The following is a 23,475-nucleotide window of genomic DNA, read 5'->3' as shown; positions in this document are numbered from 1 at the left end:
TTATTAAAGGCCGGAAAAGACGGGGAGATGTGGGGGTAAGTGCCCGTGTTAAGGGCCTCTTGGTGGGGGGGAATGTATATCTTTGCAGACCCCTGATTACAGGGTTAGTTGTCTGGGCAGGTTGCCTCACCTGTTTTGATTGTGGCTCCGCCCATTTCCAGCCGGCCAGAATTAAGAGGCTGGCTGGCCTGGTGTCAGAGACCTTCCTGCAGTATCTGCTGAAGGCGTGCGATTGTGGTGTTCATTGATCTTGAACTCTTTTCCAGTTTGCAAACTTTATTGGGAACCGGCTGTGATGGCCGAGTGGTTAAGGTTTTGGACTCGAAATCCAATGGGGTCTCCCCGCACAGGTTCAGATCCTGTTCACAGCGCCAGCCCGGCTAGCTCAGTCGGTAGAGCATGAGACTCTTAATCTCAAGGTCGTGGGTTCGAGTCGCACGTTGGGCGCCAAGTCACCTCTCTGTCCGGTCTACAGGACCTGGATATGTCATCCTCTACTACCCCTCCTGGGGATGGTAGGAGGAAAACCTCTTCCAAGAGGAAACATCTTTCCTGCTCCGATTGCGACACACCGCTCCCTGATGGTAGGTAGCGGCTTGAAAGGTTGTGCCCTGCGGGGTACTACTGGTCCTATAACTTGCCTATTTTCAGGCTATGAGTGGGCCCGTGGTCGCGGGAGCAGAGGTCCTCCACCTGTGGAGCCCTCTCCCAGAGATATGATGGCATGGGTCAAGGAGATGGTGAGTTTGGGCATCGCTTGGGTAAATAGTTTTTCCCTTGCTTGTACTCTCCTTTTTGTTTTGCAGGATGATTCCCTCAAAGGGATCCATTGCACCTTGTCTCAGCTCACCAGGAGACCATGCTCTGAGCTCCGTTCCTCGTCTCCCCCCCCCCCCCCCTTGTAACACCTGCGGGTGGCAGAGGATGATTCCTCCGAGGACGACTCAGTTATTCCAGCAGAACTGCGTTCCATTATGAACAAACGGGCAGGCTGCTGAAGTCCATCCGGTCTACAGTGGGCCGAGATGTTGACGGGGAAGCCTCCACGTCTGCCTCTGGGGGACATATTGCCTTCCATGCGGACGCCACGCTGACCGACCTTATGGTGCAGCAGTGGAAACAGCCAGAGAAAGGACATTCGCTTTCCAGGATCTTCAAGAGTTTGTTTCCTATTAACACTACCCAGTGGGATTCCTGGGGGCCTCCCCCGAAGGTGGATTTGGCCGTAGCAAAGCTGTCCCGCAGAACCCTGGTGCCCTTGGAAGATGGTTCAAATCTTCAGGACCCTCTGGATCGTAGGGCGGACTCCGTTCTGAAGAAGGTCTACTCAGCTTCCTCCGCGCAAGCCTCTGTGGCCATAGCCTCCTCTATGGTTGGTGACTTTGCGCAACCGCTTAGCCGCCTTGGAGCGGGATATAGACTTGGGCGTAGACAGAGATGAGATTCTGGCCTCTATGAAAAGAGTTCATAGGGCTGCAGATTATTTGGCGGAATCCTCCTGCCATCAATTTAAAATCTCCGCCAAATCTATGGCGTTATCTACCGCTGCCCGTAGACCCCTTTGGCTAAAGCCTTGGCGGGCAGATTTTGCGTCTAAAGCAGCACTCTGTGCTCTCCCCTTTGAGCCGGGAAGGCTGTCTGGCCAAAGCTTAGACGCCATTATGGAGGGATTAGCTGAAGGTAGGGGAAGGTCCCTACCTCAAGCATCCAGGGGCAGACGTGCTCCCCCTAGAGGCAGAGGTTCTTCCTCTAATTATAGACGCCCTTCCCAACAACGGCGTTTTAGATATCGCCCTAGGGGAGCTGGTCGTGGCGCTTCCAAGGAGGACACCAAGAAGAAGCCTGAGTTTTGACGTGGGGCAGCTCCCTGTGGCCCCCCTTCCTGTGGGAGGACGTCTTTCCTCCTTTTCCAGAGCATGGTTCACCCATATCCAAGACCCATGGGTGTTGAAGATCATACAACACGGGTATCACATCGACTTTCATCTTCCACCTCCAGATCGGTTCGTTTCCACCCAAACTCTTCCACCTTCTCAGCAGGCCAGTCTAGAAGCCTTGGTTGCCGAATATGTTACCAAGGGCGCCCTGGAGAAGGTACCAGCCTCAGACCTCGGTCTGGGAGTCTACTCCCCCGTCTTTCTGGTCCCCAAGTTCACCGGGGGCTGGAGGATGATAATAGATCTGAGGTACCTCAATCGGTTTATCAGGAAGAGGTCATTTCGAATGGAAACCGTGGATTCCGTGGCTGTGTTTCTTCAGCCAGGAGAGGTGATGGTTACCCTCGATTTGAGGGACGCCTATCTACATGTCCCCATTGCTCATTTCCACAGGAAGTTCCTCAGGATTGCCGTCGCTATGGCCGGCCACAGGGAGCACTATCAATTCACAGCTCTGCCATTCGGCATCACATCCGCCCCACTGGTATTCACCAAGGTGATTTCTTCGGTCGCCGCGGCCCTCAGACTTCAGGGTCTTTTCATCGTCCCTTACCTAGACGACTGGCTACTGAAAGCTCAGTCTCCTGCTGCTCTCCTCCAGCAGCTCAACCTTGCCATCAACTTCCTACAGGAGTTAGGATTATCAATTGGGAGAAGTCCGAAATCGTTCCATCCACCCGAAGAAAATTCCTCGGATTTATAGTGGATTCAGAAGCGATGCAGATCTTCCTCTCCAGTCCAAGGAAGGAAAGGATCCAAGCCAGTGCACGATTCCTATTGCGCACTCGGCAGGTAACCATCCGGACCGCCATGAGAGTCCTGGGCCTGATGTCATCCTCGGCCAGGGCAGTCCCTTGGGCTTTATGGCATTTGCGTCCCCTGCAGATGGAAGTGTTGAGAACCTGGAACAGGTCTCCACGGGGATTGCACAAGAAGATCTGCCTTTCTCCCGCTACCCGTCTTGCCCTCAGATGGTGGATACACCTGAAAGACGGAAGGTCCACGGTCCCGACAGTCTGGACCCTGTTGACAACAGATGCATCCCAGTGGGGATGGGGAGCCCATTGTCATGACAAAACTGTACAAGGACGATGGAGATGTCCGGAGCTGGGGTCATCCAATCTCAAGGAACTCAGAGCAGTGTACCTGGCCCTAGTACACTTTGCCCCAGAATTGAAAGGCAAGTCTGTCAAAAACCGGTCAGACAATATGACGGTGGTAGTCTATATAAACAAACAAGGGGGCACCAGGTCACCAACCTTGCTGAGAGAGACGAATCTCATATTTGCCTAGGCGGAGAAGAATCTGGTCCAGTTATCCGCTGTTCACATAAAGGGCTCCCTGAACATAGTAGCGGATCAGCTGAGTCAGGGTATTACCGTATCAGGAGAATGGTCTCTCAATCCAGACGTATTTCAACAGATCGTCCAGAGATGGGGTCTCCCGGAGGTCGATCTTATGGCTACCCGACTCAACGCCAAGGTGGGGACCTTCTGCTCTCTGTACCAGGAGGACAATCCCTTGGCGGTGGATGCCCTGTCCATCCCATGGAGGTTCAGGCTGTTTTACATATTCCCTCCAATTCCAATCATACCGAAGGTATTGATAAAAATAAGACAGGACCAAGCCTCGGGAATAGCCATAATCCCGTTCTGGCCAAAAAGGGCTTGGTTTGCTCAGCTCATACAAATGAGTCAGGGCATATATTGGAGGCTTCCCCCACTCCCAGACCTGGTAACCCAAGGAGAGCTGAGATGCCAGGATCTGAGGAGACTCAACCTGACAGCCTGGAGGTTGACCAGTCCCTATTGAGAAATAGAGGACTGTCACAAGCCGTCTTGAAGACCCTATCCAGCGCCAGAGCAGATTCGACTAACAGGAACTACCGTCGAATAGGTAACATCTTTAATGCCTGGTGTCTGCAGCATCAAGTGGACTCCACCGATCCCCCTACGGAGGCGATCCTGGACTTCCTTCAAGACGGACTAGACAGAGGTCTTGCTGCGGCCACACTCAAGGTACACGTAGCGGCCCTGTCCGCCTATCTGGGGAGGCGTTTGTCTCAGGATCCTTTAGTGAGCACCTTTATTAAAGGGGCAACTAGGCTGAGACCGGTGGTAAACACCCCTGTCCACCAATGGGACCTTATTCCGGTCCTGAACGCCCTATGTGGCCAGCCATTTGAACCTCTGGAAGAGGTCTCCCTCAAGTCGCTAACCGGCAAAATGGCGCTGCTATTGGCAGTCACACCTGCCAAACGCGTTAGTGAACTACAAGCTTTGTCCGCTGAGGAGCCATATACCACCTTTTTCTCTGACCATGTACAGCTTAGGTTCCTCCCTGGGTTTCGTCCCAAGGTGCCATCTGCTGTAAACAGGAACCAACTGATTTCCCTTCCAGTATTTTTTCCGTTCCCTTCTTCTGCTGAAGAAGAAAGATGGCACAAGCTGGATGTGGTTAGATGCCTGCAGATCTACTTGCAGCGCACTCGCCCCTTTAGGTGGACTGAAAACCTGTTGGTCAGCTACACGGGGAAAAACAAGGGCGCCAAAGCCGCCAAAGCTACAATATCCCGGTGGGTTACCGAGACTATTAGAGTCGCCTATACCGCCCAAGGGCTGTCGGCTCCATCTTTCCTTCATGCCCATTCAACCAGGGCAGTGTCCACTTCACGGGCAGAAAGAAGTGCTTTGTCTGTGGACCAAATATATGCAGCTGCCTCTTGGGCATCTGAATCCACCTTCATTCGGCATTACCGCCTGAAGGACCAAGTGGCAGATTCCACTGCCTTTGCCCAGACCAGTTTAAGTTCGGTCATGGGTTTGTCCCACCCATCTTGGGGACCTGCTTGCTATATCCCCACATTGTGCCGCTGTTGAGGACGACAGGGAACGAGTGATTATGAAGATAATCTTGTTTCCCTTAGTCCTAACAGCGGCACAAGATTTCCCACCCTGGGAATCATATCTTATGTATAAAACTGTATATAAATGTAATGGAGGTACTTTTGTATTTACACGCAGAGGGGAGGTTCTTGTGCCCTCTTATAGGGCCTGCCACGCATTTGATTGGCTAATTAAATATCCGCCTGTCCTACCAGCACACAGGGGCAGAAATACCCCACATTGTGCCGCTGTTAGGACTAAGGGAAACAAGATTATCTTCATAATCACTCGTGATCCATCTCACTGCGTCAAAGGCTATAGCACAGTTCAGAAAGAGCAATAGGAATTCCAGCAATAGTTAAAAGGACTATGAGAATTTAGGGAATCAAGCAATTACACAGGCATATTAGTGCTAGAATTCAATAGAAATAGGACAGATACATAGAGGTACATAGACAGTGACTGGGGGAATCTGTGTCTTTTCTGCTTCTTAGGGGGCATTCACACGGTGGAAGTTGGTGATGATTCTGGCACGATAATTCACGGCAGAATCAGCGCCGAAAAAAAGACTCCTATTGACTTCAATGGGTTACGTTTTCCGCGCGGAACCCATTTAAATCAATTGGAGGCTTTTTGTCCCATTGATATCAATGGGTTCCACGTGGAAAAAATAAATGCCAGATATATTCCACAGACATACTGTATGTAGATGTACGTCAACTATTGATTCCCACTGAACTTTCTATGTTAGTTACTGACAGCTATCTCTGTTTACACAGTCATTTCTGAAGAGCTGACAGTCACTAATAGAAACCCCATTGACTGCATGATTGCTTCAGAAAGAGAAAAATATCAATGAATGAATTTACAGTTATCCTGAATATTTCCTACAGAACTATACAGAATATAATTATGTATCAATCTATCAGCTTGTCCTTCTGTATAACACACTGTCTGCAGATTGCACTGCATTTCCATGATGCCAGGGCCCTTAAAGTGGTTGTCCCATCTCAAGGATCCTATCTATACTGGTTTTCCTAAATATATACAGTCCTATGAAAAAGTTTGGGCACCCCTATTAATCTTAATCATTTTTAGTTCTAAATATTTTGGTGTTTGCAACAGCCATTTCAGTTTGATATATCTAATACCTGATGGACACAGTAATATTTCAGGATTGAAATGAGGTTTATTGTACTAACAGAAAATATGCAATATGCATTAAACCAAAATTTGACCGGTGCAAAAGTATGGGCACCTCAACAGAAAAGTGACATTAATATTTAGTAGATCCTCCTTTTGCAAAGATAACAGCCTCTAGTCGTTTCCTGTAGTTTTTTTTTTTTTTTATGTAGATTGTGAGCCCCACATAGAGCTCACAATGTACATTTTTTTCCCTATCAGTATGTCTTTTTGGAATATGGGATGGAAATCCATGCAAACACGGGGAGAACATACAAACTCCTTGCAGATAGTTTTTTTTGTCCTTGGTGGGACAATTATTAGATATATCAAACTGAAATGGCTGCTGCAAACACCAAAATATTTAGAACTAAAAATGATTAAGATTAATAGGGTTGCCCAAACTTTTTCATAGGACTGTAGCTTTAGAAATGCTGCTTTGTTTGCCTGCTACGTGACTTTATTCCTCCCATTGTTTACACAGTGTTGCTATAACCACGGACCCATAGGACAAGTGACGTCACTTACTCACCACTCTTGCCGGCAGAACAATTGTTCAGCTTATTGCAGTTTGTTGATAAAGCGGAGTCTGTTATCTCTCTATGTAAACACACAGATAACACTGAGTCCATTCTGTACAGGCATCTGTATGTTATCTGATCTGCATAAGTATTGTGATCCTTCTCAAGCCCATTCAGCAAGAGGGAGGAGGGGAAGAGAAATACAGGAAGTGAAAAGAACAGACTGCTGAAGCACTGAGATGGGAAACCCCTTTAATGCCATATGTAATGGTATCAGGCAGGTAAAGATTTACTTTACACAAGTAATAATAAGCTGTCCTAGCATGTTACAGTATCACCTGGGGAGTACAGGTAAGTGTCATCATGCGACAGAACAGCTTTCTGAACCCCAGTCGAGCCCCCATTGCAGATTCTGCAATATGGAGAAAATAGCACAACTATAGTTTTTTGGTTAAAATAATAGGGCACCATGACCGAATGTCACAGAGCTCATCACAAGTTAGTGGGTCTGTTCAATGGTGTTGGTGTCTGTTATGTGAGAAATTCAATTACAAAATTTAATGACAATGCAGAAAAACTATAAATTTTTTGCTTGAAGAACCATTAAACCCTACTGCATTAGAAATTTGTAATCCAAAAATATCTATTGACATTTTAAGAGGTTGTGCACTTTAGTGAGGCACTGTACGTATATATCCCAAAAGAAATATAATACTTGGCAAGTATTCTGGTCTTGTCACCTATTCTGGTCTATTGTAAACTATAGCTCATTCTGAAACCAGGTGAATGAATATGTGGGAATCATCCAGAGACAAAGAACGGTTAATTTAATATTGTAAATTAGTGCTGTGGGGGTGTGAGAGGCAAAAACAGCCTCACAATGTATGAAGAAAATAATCTGTGGTTAATTTCAAAGAAACCATCATTTAGCTGCAGGCAATGGCGAGGATACACCAGCTACCTATAGATTCACCTCCGGGCAAAGAACCTTCCCCATAAACACGACTGTACAGTACTATTGTACCACCAATACAAAGCCTGGCTATACAAAGTTCCTGCCCGCTAATGAACCAGCATCTGCTTTGTTTTTATCAGTAGCTCTGACTCAGTAAAAAAATTCCCCCTGGCTAGTGTTCACAATGAGACTTTTATGCAATGAAATTGCATAATTCACTTTCCATAGATCCTTTGCACCTTAATGATGATATCCGAGGGTGTAAAAATAGTTAATTGTAAGATTAAAACCTTGTCACAAAATATGTTTGGGTAAGTTATATCTATTTCTGATAGAGCTGGTAGAGAGCAAACTACAGTACAGGTCGCACAGGGGTTGTTACCTAGGCTTTCCCAGGCTCCTGAATGGGGCTGAAAAATATACATATACTTAAAGCACAACTCCAATTATAAAGCAACTGTTCGCAAATGGATAGTACATGTGAATTTAAGAAAAAATGTAATACCAAGCATAAAAGAAATAGTGCCCACCAGGATTCTGTAAAAACCTCAACCTTTTTTCCACACTTGCAGTAAATTCCCTGACATGAGAAAGAAGGTTCTGCAGCGCTGGAGCTATTTCCATTTTATCTCACTCCACATAAGTTCAATCATCCGGATGCCTCCTAAAATACCCAATACAGCAGCTACATCAAAAGAAGAGGGGCAGTGCGTAAGGTGTTATCAAAGGCTGGAAGATATTCACTAACATGACAACCAAGATGCTGAGGGGTGTTCACACTTGTGCCCATGTCCACCTGCCATTTTTTTTGCACAGACACAAAGTTGGACATACAGGACTTTGTGTCCATCAAAAAAAATGGTTTCCCCGCAGAGAGGCTGCAGACGGTTTGCTTTAAAAATCCATTCAAATGACCACTGGGAAGCAGTTCCCTATGCAGTATCTCCGGGGAATAGGATGGAGATCCGGCGGGAGGACACCCTAAGTGTGAGAAGGAGCGCAATCGGAAAGTCTTTCCTCATCACTGCGGTTAGGTTGTACAACCAACAACGAGCTAAGCGGAGATCATTCCATACAGAGAATAAATATATTTAAGCTGTGATATCCCTTCTACTGCCTTTTACCTTTACCTTTTTTATCAGTACCTACTGTCTCTGCAATACCTCTACCTTGGAGCTTTTGTATTTGTATATTGTATTATTGGAATATCTATGCTGCTGTAACACACTGAATTTCCCCAATGTTGGAATTATTAAAGGATTATTTTATCTTATCATTAAATTTACACTAAGCACAAGTACTACATCTATAACTGCCTAAGCAGATTTGTCAAACCAATTCAGACATTGTGTGGTAAAGTGACTGCTAACCACACGGTCATTGTTTCTGTGTATTTCTGAGAGCTTTTCCTTTAAGTATAAGATCATCCTCAAACATGGTCCAACTCCTTAGTAATTCCGACTTCATTAAGGCAGTTTAGGGCTAAATTTGAAGGAGAAGTTGAAACTATTTTCTCCATGGTCTCTGCCTTTTACCACCATTCAGGAGATCCGTATGATTCAAACCCCTTCCTTTTTCCAAAACGTGTTTAACCTGATTCATAGGGTTGCCCCCCCTCTTTACTAATGGTGCCTGTAACATGGCGGTTGCGTCAGAAAGCCCTCCTCACTATTATTGATTCTTCTCAACATAACAAATTGGCCGTAAGAAACTGCAGTTTTAAATTATAAGTTACTAGAGGGAGGACCCGGCTTCGCACGGGTATATTACATTTTATGTTTGTGTAGTGGCCCCATAAGAAATGTCCAATTTTGCACTGGTGTATTTTGTGTGTGGTTTGTGTGTATGTCCATAAGCGTCATGTGATTGTGTGTATCTCATTTTGGATATCAGTGAAAAACCTACGATCAGTTGTTATGGATACCTGGAGTAAAGCTGTATCTAATCCTTCCCCATGTAGTACTGTGTTTAGACTCAAGTATCTAATCCTTGTTGGTGTGGTACTGTTTGCAGATGCACATATCTAATCCTCCGGCGTGTGGTACTGTGTGCAGATGTGTGTATCTAATCCTTTCCTGTGTGGCATTGTGTGAAGAGGCACGTATCTAATCCTCCGGTAAGTGAAACTGTGTGCAGACGTGCATATCTAATCTTACGGCATGTGGTACTATGTGCAGATGCGCGTATCTAATCTTCTGGCGTTGTGGTACCATGTGCAGACAGGTGTATCTAATCCTCTGGCGTGAGGTACTTTGTGCAGATGCACGTATCTAATCCTCTCCAGTGTGGTACTGTGTGCTGAGACGCGTATCTAATTATCTGGCATGTGGTACTGTGTGCAGAGGCATGTATCTAATCCTCCAAAGTGTAGTACTGTGTGAAGAGGCGCGTATCTAATCCTACGGCATGTGGAACTGTGTGTAGACACGCGTATCTAATCCTACAGCATGTGGTACTGTATGCAGACGCATGTATCTAATCCTATAGCGTGTACAACTGTGTGAAGACGTGCGTATCTCATCGTCTGGCATGTGGAACTGTAAGCAGACGCGTGTATCTAATCCTACGGCATGTAGTACTGTGTGCAGACGTGCTTATCTAATCCTCTGGTGTGTGGTATTGTGTGAAAAGGCGCGTATCTAACCCTACAGCGTGTGTAACTGTGTGTAGACGCGTGTATCTAATCCTACGGCATGTGGTACTGTGTGCAGATGCGCGTATCTAATCCTCTGGCGTGTGGTACTGAGTGCTGAGACGCGTATCTAATTCTCTGGCTTGTGGTACTGTGTGCAGAGGCATATATCTAATCCTCCAAAGTGTGGTACTGTGTGCAGACACACATATCTAATCCTCCCCTGTGTGGTATTGTGTGAAGAGGCACATATCTAATCCTGAGGCATGTGGTACTTTGTGCAGACGCGCGTATCTAATCCTCCCCGTGTTGTACTGTGTGCTTAGACACGTATCTAATTCTCTGGCTTGTGGTACTGTGTGCAGACACACGTATCTAATCCTCACCTGTGTGGTATTGTGTTAAGAGGCACGTATCTAATCCTGCAGCATGTGGAACTGTGTGTAGACGCGCGTATCTAATCCTACGGCATGTATTACTGTGTGCAGACGCATATATCTAATCCTCTGGCGTGGGGTACTGTGTGCAGACACGTATCTAATCCTCCCTGTGTGGTACTGTGTTCTGAGATGCGTATCTAATTCTCTGGCTTGTGGTACTGTGTGCAGAGGCATGTATCTAATCCTCCAAAGTGTGGTACTGTATTCAGGCACACGTATCTAATCCTCCCCTGTGTGGTATTGTGTGAAGAGGCGTGTATCTAATCCTATTGCGTGTGGAACTGTGTGTAGACGCGCGTATCTAATCCTACGGCATGTGGTACTGTGTGCAGACGCGCGTATCTAATCCTCTGGCGTGTGGTACTGTGTGCAGATGTGTGTATCTAATCCTCTGGCATGTGGTACTGTGTGCAGATGTGCGTATCTAATCCTCTCCTGTGTGGTACTGTGTGCAGATGCGCGTATCTAATCCTCTGGCATGTGGTACTATGTGCAGATGAGCGTATCTAATCCTCCCCCGTGTGGTACTGTGTGCTGAGACGCACATCTAATTCTCTGACTTGTGGTACTGTGTGCAGACACACGTATTTAATCCTCCACTGTGTGGTATTGTGTGAAGAGGCGCGTATCTAATCCTACGGTGTGGGGAACTGTGTGTAGACACACATATCTAATCCTGCGGCATGTGGTACTGTGTGCAGATGTGCATATCTTATGCTCTGGTGTGTGGAACTGTGTGTAGACACGTGTATCTAATCCTATGGCGTGTACAACTGTCTGCAGACGTGCGTATCTAATCCTCTGGAGTGTGGAACTGTGTGTAGACGCGCGTATCTAATCCGACGACATGTGGTACTGTGTGCAGACGTGCATATCTTATGCTATGGTGCGTGGAACTGTGTGCAGATGCGTGTATCCAATCCTTTGGCATGTGGTACTGTGTGCAGACGCATGTATCCAATCCCCCCGGGTGTGGTACTTTGTGCAGACGCATGTATCTAATCCTTCGGCATGTGGAACTGTGTGCAGACGCACATATCAAATCCTTCAGTGTGTGGAACTGTGTGCAGAAGCGCGTACGTAATCCTCTGGTTTGTGGGACTGTGTGCAGACGCATGTATCCAATCCCCCGGGGTGTGGTACTTTGTGCAGACGCGTGAATATAATCCTTCGGCATGTGGAACTGTGTGCAGACGCACGTATCAAATCCTTCAGTGTGTGGAACTGTGTGCAGAAGTGCGTATTTAATCCTCTGGTTTGTGGGACTGTGTGCAGACGCGTGTATCTAATCCTCTGGCGTGTGATACTGTGTGCTGATCTGTGTATCTAATCCTCTGATGCGTGTATCTCAGTTTGGATATCAGTGTTGTATTGTGCATGTGGAGTGACCATGTGTATTGCAGTTGGAATATGAGTGAAAGACTTGCAGGTTTGTATTGGCTAAGGGGGGGGGGCACTGTGTTTGGAATGCTGTATCTCAGCAACGGTACGTCCGAGTGAGTTGGAGTCTCGTCTTAAACCTTCCCGGATACCTGAAGTATCTCTGTACCAAATTTGGTGAAGATCGGTCCAGCCGTTTGGTTCGCATTAGAACACAGACAGACAGACAGACAGACAGAAATTCATTTTTATAATATAGGGAGATTATCCCCGCTATCAGGTTAAAATGGCAGTTCCTTATGGCCAATTTGTTAGGCTGAGAAGAATCAATAGTAGTGAGTAGTGTTAACCTCAACCATTCCTAAGCAATAACTGATGATATGTTGCCTGATATGCTATTTAGGCTCTATGTTGTTAGGTGGACAGAGTCAGGCAAAGGGCGTGATTCTGAGCTCTTACACTGTTCTCCTCTGATTATTGCTCTGAATCACACCCCTTGCCTTCTTCTGTCTGACACCGCCCTCCTGACAGTACAGAGCCTAAATAACATAATAGACAACAAGACTATCTGCACTGATTGCTCGGGAACTTTGGGAGCTAAAGAAAAATTTCAACTGGGCTGGAATCAGTGGAGGGGCACCTCTTAATAAATGCTAAGAACTGGAGTTGGTGAGGGTAGAGAATGCTGGTGGTAAATACCAGGGACTATCATAGTTTTCAGCTACAGTATAACTCACAACAGTTTTCTGGCATGAAATATAGGAGCTATACCCAACTTGACCCTTTCCCGTTCTGACCACTTTTCTCAAAAGTGGAAAGCCAGTCCAAATAGTCAAAGTAGCACTTTTTTGGTGTAGAAAGTTTGGTGTTAACAAATGTGCTACTCTTACACCACAAAACAGATCGGTCTGATCAGGTAAAAAAGCCTCCCATTGATTTTAATGGGGAGCGCGCATATGCCGACATCCATTGAAGTCAATGGGATCTGTTTTTTACGCCGCTCACTCTGAACGAGTTTTATGTTCAGAATGAGCGAGCGTAAACTCTGTGTGCAGGCTCCCGTAAAAATGTCATTGAAGTTAATGGGAGTCTTATTTTCAAACGTGTATTTTTTACACATGTATTTTGCCAAAATACACGTTTACTCCGTGTGAATGGGCCCTCCCTTTGACTTCAATGACATTTTTTACACAAGTAAATAACACGACAAAATACACACGCAGGTCAACAATGTACAATCAGACTGCTTGTATATTGTTGGATAGTACATACCAGCTGAGTGGAAGTGTCTCTATAGTAAATGACTAGACAGTGCATTAGCCTTGGCAGATTTACTATTCAGGCGTCAGATGGATGCAGTATCTAATACTACATGTCTATACAAATCCATGTAAAGTGAATAATGTAATACAACCACTTCAACATGTTTTACTGCACTTTACTTTCACTACCGGCAACTTGTATGTAACCTAAAACTACACAAGCAGCTCATCTTATTCACATGTGGTGAGAATTAGCATTAAAGTGGAAACTTGGCACTTCATTTCACAGTGACAATAGACCACGAGCTCTATATATTTACCTTATCTCTCATCTGTCCACCCACCTTCACACTTATTATCATAGATATTCATGGCATACATTCTACTTCACTTAATATCACTTGTACAATAGCTGAATGTTCTTTTAACCCCTTAAAGACACGGCCTCATATTTCAAAACTGACATGTGTCACTTTATATGGCAATAACTTTGAGACATTATAACGTACACAAATGATTTTTAGATTTTTTTTCATAACACATTGTACTCCATGTAAACACTGATCAATATTTTTGTATTTATTTAAAAAAAAATAGGAAATTTGATGTAAATTGCAGTGTCTAAAATGTGAAATTCTCTGCTTTTCAGACAGGTAGATAGTCATACCACCTAAATATATTAACCCCTTCCCGCCGATGGCATTTTTTGATTTTCACTTTTCGTTTTTGACTCCCTTCTAAACCCCATAACTTTTTTATTTCTCTGCTCCCAGAGCCATATGAGGTCTTAATTTTTGCGGGACAAATTTTTCTTCATGAAGCCACCATTAATTATTCTATATAATGTACTGGGAAGCAGGAAAAAAATTCAGAATGGGGTGGATTTGAAGAAAAAATGCATTTCTGCGACTTTCTTACGGGCTTTGGTTTTATGGCGTTCACTGTGCAGCCAAAATGACATGTCCCCTATATTCTGTGTTTCGGTATGGTTCCAGGGATACCAAATTTATATGGTTTTATTTAAATTTTGACCCCTTAAAAAAAATCCAAAACTGTGTTAAAAAATTTTTTTTCTAAAAGTAGCCATATTCCGACGGCCGTAACTTTTTTATACGTAAGTGTACGGGGATGCATAGGGCGTCATTTTTTGCGGGGCCAGGTGTACTTTTTAGTTCTACCATTTTCGGGAAATGTTATTGCTTTGATCACTTTTTATTCAAATTTTTATCAGAATCAAAACAGTGAAAAAACGGTGGTTTGGCACTTTTGACTATTTTTCCCGCGACGGCGTTTACCGAACAGGAAAAATATTTTTATAGGTTTGTAGAGTGGGCGATTTCGGACACGGGGATACCTAACATGTATGTGTTTCACAGTTTTTAACTACTTTTATATGTGTTCTAGGGAAAGGGGGGTGATTTGAACTTTTAATACTTTTTATATTTTTTTATATTTTTTTTACTTTTTTTTTTTTTGCATTTATTAGACCCCCTAGGGGTGTTGAACCCCAGGGGGTCTGATCACTAGTGCAATGCATTACAATGCTAATGCATTGCAATGCATTGCAAAAAAATCATCCTCTCTTTTGCAGGATGCATAGACCAGCCTGCAAAAGAGAGAATTTGCAGACAAGCCTGGGAGCCTTGTACAGGCTTATTTTTACACGTGTAAAAAAATCTCATTGGAGTCAATGGGAGTCTTATTTTTACACCTTTATTTTTTACACGTGTATTATGCAAAAATGAGCGTGTGTTTACTCCATGTGCACAGGCCCTAAGAAGGCTTACAAATGTTACAAATGTAACAAATGTAAGTTTGTTAACCCTTTAACTATTTCTCAGTAATTAAAATAATATGGAGGTGAAATTTAGACATTTCATTTTTTTTTTTCAGTAATACATTTATTTAGCTGAAAATGAACACATTCACAAGAGGGTTAAAGTTGAAAATGTATCATACAGTTTGTTATGCAATTTTTCCCACATGTGGATGTAAACTGATGTTTGGGCACACAGCCACACAGAAGGGAAGGAGCGACACTGAGAGTCTGAAAAGCAGATTTAGCTGAAATAGTTTTCTGGTGCCAAGTCTCATTTGAAGAGCCCCTAGAGTACCAGTATGAGGGCCCGTTCATACGGCGTAAACGCACGTGTATTTTGGCAAAATACACATGTAAAAAATACGTGTAAAAATAAGACTCCCATTGACTTCAATGACATTTTAAACGTGTATTTTGGCGTGTTTTTTTACACGTGTAAAAAAATGTCATTGAAGTCAATGGGAGTCTTATTTTTACACGTGTATTTTGCCAAAATACACGCAAGGTTACTCCGTGTGAACGGGCCCTAATGGAAACCATCCAACGCTAACGTAGCGGACTACAGTAAAAAAGCGGTACAGGAAAGACCGCTGCAGAAGCGCATGATGGTTTTTCCTGCAGCACTTTTCACAGAAAGAAACGTTTTTGCAATGTAATGAAATATTTTTCTCAGAAATGTTTTTTAAAATCGGAGCATCTATATCATACCTACTGAAACAATGGCATATTCTGTATAGGTGAAATAGAAGCAGAAACTTTTTTCAAAAAAAGTTATGGAAAAAAAAACGCAATACATTTCCGCCACGGTATTTTCCGCAGCGTTTTTCGGCTCTGGCTCACTATGTGGGGCCTGAGGGCTCCTTCACACGGAGTTTACGCTCCATGTATTCTGTACATTTTACGCGTGTAAAAATACACGTGTAAAATGTAGTTAGCCATTGAGTTCAATGGCATGTTCATATAACGCGCATCTTCTGCCACCATTTTAATACAAGTAGTTGGAGCCTTTATGGTAGCAGACCGTTTCTATTCCATGATGTATCCATGAACAATCCATGTGTTGCTGCCTCTGCCTTCGAACAGGTGTCTGCAACCTTTTGCACTCCAACATACAGTATATACTTGCTCTGCTGTTCTTGTTCTAGAAATGAATGAAACATGTTGAGAGTTGTAGTTTTACAGAAGCTGGAATGCAATAGAATGTGACAAAGTATTGTCTCCTACACTGTCTACCAATAAGTATTTAGACACCCATGCAAATGAAGAAACAGCCTTGGCATTAGTTGTATGCAAGATGCCACGAAGTGCAGAGTCGTCCCATTTTGAGAAAGGGGTACTTGTGGGGTGCCACAGAAATGGTTGATCCTTAAGGGACATACTATAGCAAGCGAACTGAATTACCGAAAATGGTCAGTGGCCTATGAGAATACGAAAATGGAAGGTGAACGGTGATTGTCGAAATGTGCCCCAAGTCAGCAGACCCCCGAAACTGGGAGACAGAGACCGATGACTGCTGACCAGAGAAACCGCACCCAACTGATGGCTCACATACACCAGGCGTTTCACCAGGCATCCGGGAGTATTGTGTCGATCAGTACCATCTGTAAGGAAGTACATGTGTCCAAATATATATTGGTAGACAGTGTATATGAATTTGTGCAGAAAAAAAAATGTCTATGTGCCTCCAATTATGTGTTTCTCTAAACACCAATTAGGACTGGCCAGACTCTAATTATCCTGACTTTATAGCTGAAAAAACTTGAAATGCTGGACTTTCAGTATAAATGTACTCATATGTAGAGATGAGCGAGTACTGTTGGGATCAGCCGATCCAAACAACACGCTCGCATAGAAATGAATGGACGTAGCCGGCACGCGGGGGGTTAAGCGGCCGGCCGCCGTCAAAGCGGAAGTACCAGGTGCATCCATTCATTTCTATGGAGCGTGCTGTTCGGATCGGCTGATCACAACAGTACTCGCTCATCTCTACTCATATGTTAGATTGGTATGTATCTTTTATAAAATAATAAGCACTCAGATAAAAGCTATTGTATGCAAAATAATAGCTGCATTTCTATTTTGACGACTCTGTACAGAAAGTGTATGTTTTATGGTATAAATCTATGTACAATTTCAATAACACATTTTGTTACATTGTACCTCTTAGTCATGAAAAGCTTGACTAGGTAAACAAGAGGCAATAATTCATGGGTAGCTGCCTTTACATGGCTCTAGTTCAGTATTCCAGATGTGTGTATGACATGTAAGACTTTCATCAGCAGAACTAGCATGCACAAGATGTTTCTTCATAGAAGGTGCTATGATATGAGAATATTCATTCAAATTCATGTTTATCATTTACATTTATTCCATTTACTTAGTTATCAACAAAGAGCAATGGGATTAGCCACAATTTCAATCACCTTGTTGGTTCTGTAAAATGCAACATATTTTCATTTCCACAATGTAAGCTTTATTCTTAAGGGGTTTTCCATGACAATTAAAAAAAGCTAACCCTTACCAATTCCCCTTCACTTCAGCTTTGACATTGTCTAGGTCTCCATTGTGCTGTACATCCTGGTGCTCTACGTACAGAGAAGATGCTTGGAAATGGCTTCTCAGCCAGTCATTGGGTGAATGGTCACTTCCAGACATTTCTTGTGTGTTAAGAGACACTGGAAAGAGGAGAAGAGCGGTGACCTGGGTAGTGCAGAAGCAGTGGGGCATCAGTGAGTACAATTTATCTTGGAGCCCCTGACTTTAGCTGTTCTATGTTTATCTTCATGTCCCATGGAAATCCCTTTAATGTGCTATATATTTGTAATTGGATTAAATTTGTTATATCCTATGATGCATATTGAAAACAAAATCTTGCATACAAATCTTGTTTTTGATATTTTGCATACTAAAATGTATTAATTGTAATTTCATATTCTGAAGTTCATTGTTATGTAGGGATATGTAGGGCATTTTATTAAACTACTCTGTATTTTTCTGAAGATATTCTTTTGTACCACTTCCTCCCCAGCAGTCTTTTACCATATCTTCAGTATACTAATCTTCTGAAAAAGCTGCCTTTTAGAATAGAAAATAAATCTATCTGTAAACCAATCAGATAGCAAATTCATGCCTGCAGACGGATGATTCATGTTATATCTGTGTTCTTGTCACTCAGACTCTTCTTAAATAAAAAAAAAATATGCAGCCATGGTTTGGGTGGGTGTTAAAATATGTGAGCATATGATAATAGAACATTTGCCACAAAGATTAAAACAACACAAACAACCCAGGCCTGTGCCCAATATCAAATTATTGAGGACACAATTCTTTCACTTTACTAAGGTTTTCTAAAAGCATGGCTCTTGTCATGGTGCTGTACGCATCTTAATATTGTCTTACATGCAGTATATTTTCATATACAAAAACAAGGCTCACTGAATTATACATAATGGCTACAAAAGTGGTACATGTGTACATATTAAAAAAGACGGCATTCACCATTCCAAAGTTGTTATGTATAGTTAGAATACGTCACATATAATATGCCAGCAACCGGAGGAATATGCTGTTAATAGATGGCTGTTTTGTTTTGTTGCACACTGCTTTCTGGCCTGACATGCGTGCGGACAACTGCGCATTCTAGTAACCAGCATTGCTCACCTACGTCAATAACATACAAAGATAACACATAACATAACAATACAAATATATCATTATTCAAAATTTCATAAAATGCATAATGGCAGTCTTACCCAGTAATTTACTATTAAGTACATAGTCATACATTTTATTACATCGCCCAAAGTGCATTACTTTACATTTGTCAACATTAAACTTCATTTGCCAAGTCTCCGCCCATGCTTCCAGCTTCCTTAGATCCCCCTGTAATATTCTACTATCCTCCTCATTATTGATTACCCTACAAAGTTTAGTATCATCTGCAAATATAGACACCCTGCTTTGTAAACCCTCTACCAGGTCATTAATAAAGACATTAAACAGGAGAGGACCTGATATTGACCCCTGTGGCACCCCACTGGTGACTGTGACCCAGTCTGAATATTTATCATCAACAAGTACCCTCTGTTTCCTATCAGTGAGCCAGTTGCTAACCCAAATGCATGTTTTCATAGAAAAGGTGTTAAATAATTAGCCATAGAATAAATTAGTATTCCCGCTAACATATATGTAGCTAATTCTTAAGAGCATCAAAAATATTATTCCATACAAAATTCAATCACTGTCATAATGCGCTATGTTTGCTCCTTGTCATAGATTTGTCTGAGGTAGCATCCACTGAGGGCACTTACAGTAGCCTCCTTCTATCATACCTGCAATGTTCTATGGTCACCATTTCCTTAGTCACACTATGACAGGTATCTTGGAGCTGGGGCATGCTGACTAATGGCACTATGAAGGAGAACAGGAACACTGTGAGAAACTAGTGACCATGTGACAGAGAAGCACAGAGCACTATGTATGGGAATTTTAAAGGAGCTGAAGCACATTAGGCCCCATTCACATCTGCATTTGGCCTGGGACCCCCAAATAGAAACCTATACGCATTTAAAAGTGGCTACCTGGGAAACCGGTGGCGCCATAGACTATAATGGGCTCTGTGTGGTTTCCGCTCAGTTTCCGTACAAAACATGAGGAGGGAAAAGTCTTGAAAGCAGCACTTTTTTCTCCGCATGTTTTGTGCGGAAACCAAAGGAAAACCACGCGGACCTCATTATATTCTATGGGTTCCGTGTGGTTTCCTTAGGTAACCGCTTTTTAATGCGTATAGGTTTCCATTCGGGGGGGTCCACAAGAGCACTCCCCGAATGGAAACCCAAATCCAGATGTGAATGGAGCCTTAGAGGAAGTGCACAGCCCACCCACATTTTGCAATAGCAATCCCAGAAATAAGCAGATCCCGTTGAGATATTGATTGTGGTAAAAAGTGAGTACTTAAAAAATAAATAAAACATGCCATTTGTTTTATGTAGCCTCTTGAGGTACAAAAGGATTCTAAAGCTACAATCTCATATCAGAAATCAGAAATTGGCAGGCGAAAATGTGATGTAAGCACAACTGTTTCATCCAATGATTTCAGTTTTTAAAAAAATCCTGACACCCGTAATACTTCATTATAGTCAATTGGGTCCCTCTTTGGCATCTATTTGTACCCATTGTTATTTCCGTCATCAGACAGTTTTTCCACTCTTCTGTTTCTTTAACAGACTAAAATAATGGACTACCCGGCGCAAATGTGAACATAGTATTAGCAATTTATTTATTTCTGGCAGACCATTTTAAGGGATTCATTTAGATGGCATTAATAGGGTTATAGGACAAATAAGAACTAAGGACAGAGAGGTTAACAACAATAATAACCTCCAGAATCCTGATGCATGTTATTAACCCATTACAACACACCCCTACTGAGGAACAAATTTTAAGCTTGAAATAAATTTGAGATCATAAAATATTTAATAAATAATTCTATAAAACTTGGGGAGATTCCATATTCCAGTCCCTCAATGAATATGAAGATTACATAAAAAGGCTTTGGAAGCTGAAACCAATACAATGATTTCCCTACAGGTAAACCAACATGACAACCTGAATGAGCAGAGAGACGTCCAAACTGATGCAAAATCTCAGGCAACGGAACTGGTGAGGTGACTTGTTCAGATTAAAATCACCTAAGACCAAGCACAGACGACTGGCTAAAACTGTTGTCTAGCAAGAAGAGAAAAAGATGATAAAGTGACATTTATTAGAACTTCGTGCAGGCAACTATAAAATTCCAGCTAGTCATTTCTCCTCAACATGAAATAACAGCAATTCAGAGTACTCCGCCTCCCTTCCATACAGCCTATGAACAGTCTGCAGAATGTCTGTAATGGTACATTGACTTCATGTTTCTTTTTTAATCCAATAAAAACAGGTAACAACATCAATTTGCATATGGTTAAATGTTTCACTGTTGTTTTTTTTTCCTATTAGGCTGTCTCCAGGACGTCCTGGGAGATGCCTTCAAGAAAATCCTCAATGCAGATAACATCATATTGCCTGCTACATCATCAAGAGATCCAAAACCTATTATACTAGGACCAAAGAAAATGCATTTGTGATAAGGGATTTTGCACAGTGAGGGACCAATAGAGTGGTCTACCTGTTTATGTCAACATCATAACTACCCCATATCAATGCAATGAATTTAGTTGGGGGATTATTATCCATTATTCTTCAGCCCATTAGTGACCCTGTTATTGTGATCTACCTAACCTGATCATGTTTTGATTGCATGCATGTTTTTATTTGTTGATTTATCAGCTGTATATACACATACTGTATATATGTGCTTTATTGGTATTTTTATTAAGTATTTCAATATGGTGTTTATGAGTGTTCATATGCTGGTAGCGTCATGATACAATGTATCACTCCTGATACACCTAGTTATTGTACTAAGATGGCACTGCTGAATTTCTAAAACCTCTGTGTACATAGGGGTCCATCTTTTGCTAACTGAGGGATGGTGCACAATATGGTGCTTTCCTGGCCGTGACAAATATCTCAAGTATCAAATGTGTAGCATGCTTAGTTCAGTTCAAAGAAAAAGAAGTGCAGACCTGTGTGGAGGCTGTGAGGAGAATCAGCCCTTCCCCTCTCTATTCACTTTCTAATGACAGAACTGAACTGTGCCTTTCATTTATCTATGAACAGAAGTCCCTATAAGGAAAATGTTGTTTTTGTACCATGTTAGCCAGTGGGTAGGTGGGTGAGTGGGTTCATGTCATCCTACAGAAATCACTGAACTTAGACAGCCATAAAGATAAGAACCTGGGAACTGTTTACATGTATATACCAATAAGCCTCTTCCCCCTTCGCTCCTAAAATTCTATCCCTATGTGTCCTGTTGTACATAAATATGCAGCCTTCAGAAATTGTTTTTAGTTATATCTGAAGAAAATATTATAATCTGTCATCATTATGAGTTAGCCATTAAAAAAGGTATCATCTACTGAAGACTTTCAAGTTTTTTTTTTTTTTTCAGAAGTCCCTTGTAACAGAGAGTGAACAACGAATTAGCTAGAAAATAGACATTTTTTGGCAGGAACTTTAGAAAGGTTTCTGAGGGAGAAAGCAGCAACATTTTTAAATTACATTACATGATGGTCCAGAAACACATGTTCTATTAAATGAGACTAAGTGGTTTGAAAAGTTAGTGACCATTTAAATTAATCAATAATAACCAGTTCAATGCTTAATCTTATCATAAAGTTCTAACATTCAAGCAAAGAACTATATACATAATGCTGTCAATAAACAGCCATAAAACAAATACACACTTGAATTTGCATTTTAACCTTGCACAATGCAATATGCAGCAAAAGAAATAGTAAGCACTGAAACCCTACCCTTGTTTTACAGGGGTATTCCTATTTCAGCTAAAAATAGCTAAGAAGGGAATATGTGGCTCCTTCTCCTAACCACCAAATCAGAAGTCACAGAAACACACAAACCTGACTGTACTACGCTTCCATAACTTTTTAAATAATTTTTGGTGAGGTTTCCAAAGAGGACCTTTCACCACCTCTTAGTATTTGTTAATAGGTATTGCTTGACTGACTCCAGCACAGTTGGAATTTTTTCTTTAGCCCCTACCAAGCAACAAGCACAGTTAGTTTTGATGCCCAAAGTGCTATTTAAGCTTTGTAATGTCAGGAGGGAAGTGTCAGACAGAGGGTGTGATTCAGGGCTCCAATTATAGTCAGTTAGTATCAGAGTCCCTTGCCTGCTCCTGCCTGACACTGCCCTGCTAACTGTACAGAGACTAAATAACATTTCAAGAACCAAAACAACAGCATTGATTGATCAGAAATGGTGGTGGTGGTGGTGGTGGGGCTAGAGAAAAAAATCCAATGGTGCCAGAATCAAATTTATAGGCTCCCATCCTCTCCAACACATCTTACAGTTTTCTGTCATATGGCCCCACACAGTATATATAATGCTCCCCAGCACTCCCCACGTGGTATAAAATATTTTACAGTACTTCCCACAGTATCGTGCTTCACAGTGGCCCCACACAGTATAATGACCCTCAGAGTATCTACACACAGTATATTGCTCCACAATGCCACCCACAGCATAATGCTCCACAGTGCCTCCACACAATAAAATTCTCTACAGTGACCAACACAGTATAATGCTCCAAAGTGCTTGTACACAAAGTATAATGATCCACAATGTCTCTACACAAAGAGCAATGCTCCTCAGTGGCCCAGCACAATATTATGCTCCATAGTATCTCTACACTCAGAATAATGCTCCATAGTGTCTTTGCACACAGTATAATGCTCCACAGTGTCTGCACAACATATAATGTTCCACAGTGTCTGCATACCATATAATGCTCCACAGTGTCTCCAAACAATATAAAATACTATCAAGAGCCCCTCACAGTATAA

The 23,475-nt window shown here is 42.6% G+C and overlaps 1 non-coding gene across 1 annotated transcript; it reads left to right on the top strand.

The window, feature by feature from the left end:
• Window positions 1–289: 289 nt before the first annotated feature.
• Window positions 290–371, top strand: TRNAS-CGA (transfer RNA serine (anticodon CGA)). Its single transcript has one exon. It is a non-coding gene; the product is annotated as a tRNA-Ser (tRNA).
• Window positions 372–23,475: the final 23,104 nt, after the last annotated feature.

The sequence above is a fragment of the Leptodactylus fuscus genome, chromosome 3 (genome assembly GCF_031893055.1).
Source record: "Leptodactylus fuscus isolate aLepFus1 chromosome 3, aLepFus1.hap2, whole genome shotgun sequence".
In the NCBI taxonomy this organism is placed as follows: Eukaryota; Metazoa; Chordata; class Amphibia; order Anura; family Leptodactylidae; genus Leptodactylus; species Leptodactylus fuscus.
The sequence above is the reverse complement of the archived record's forward strand: the minus strand, read 5'-3'. Positions and strand labels throughout refer to the sequence as shown.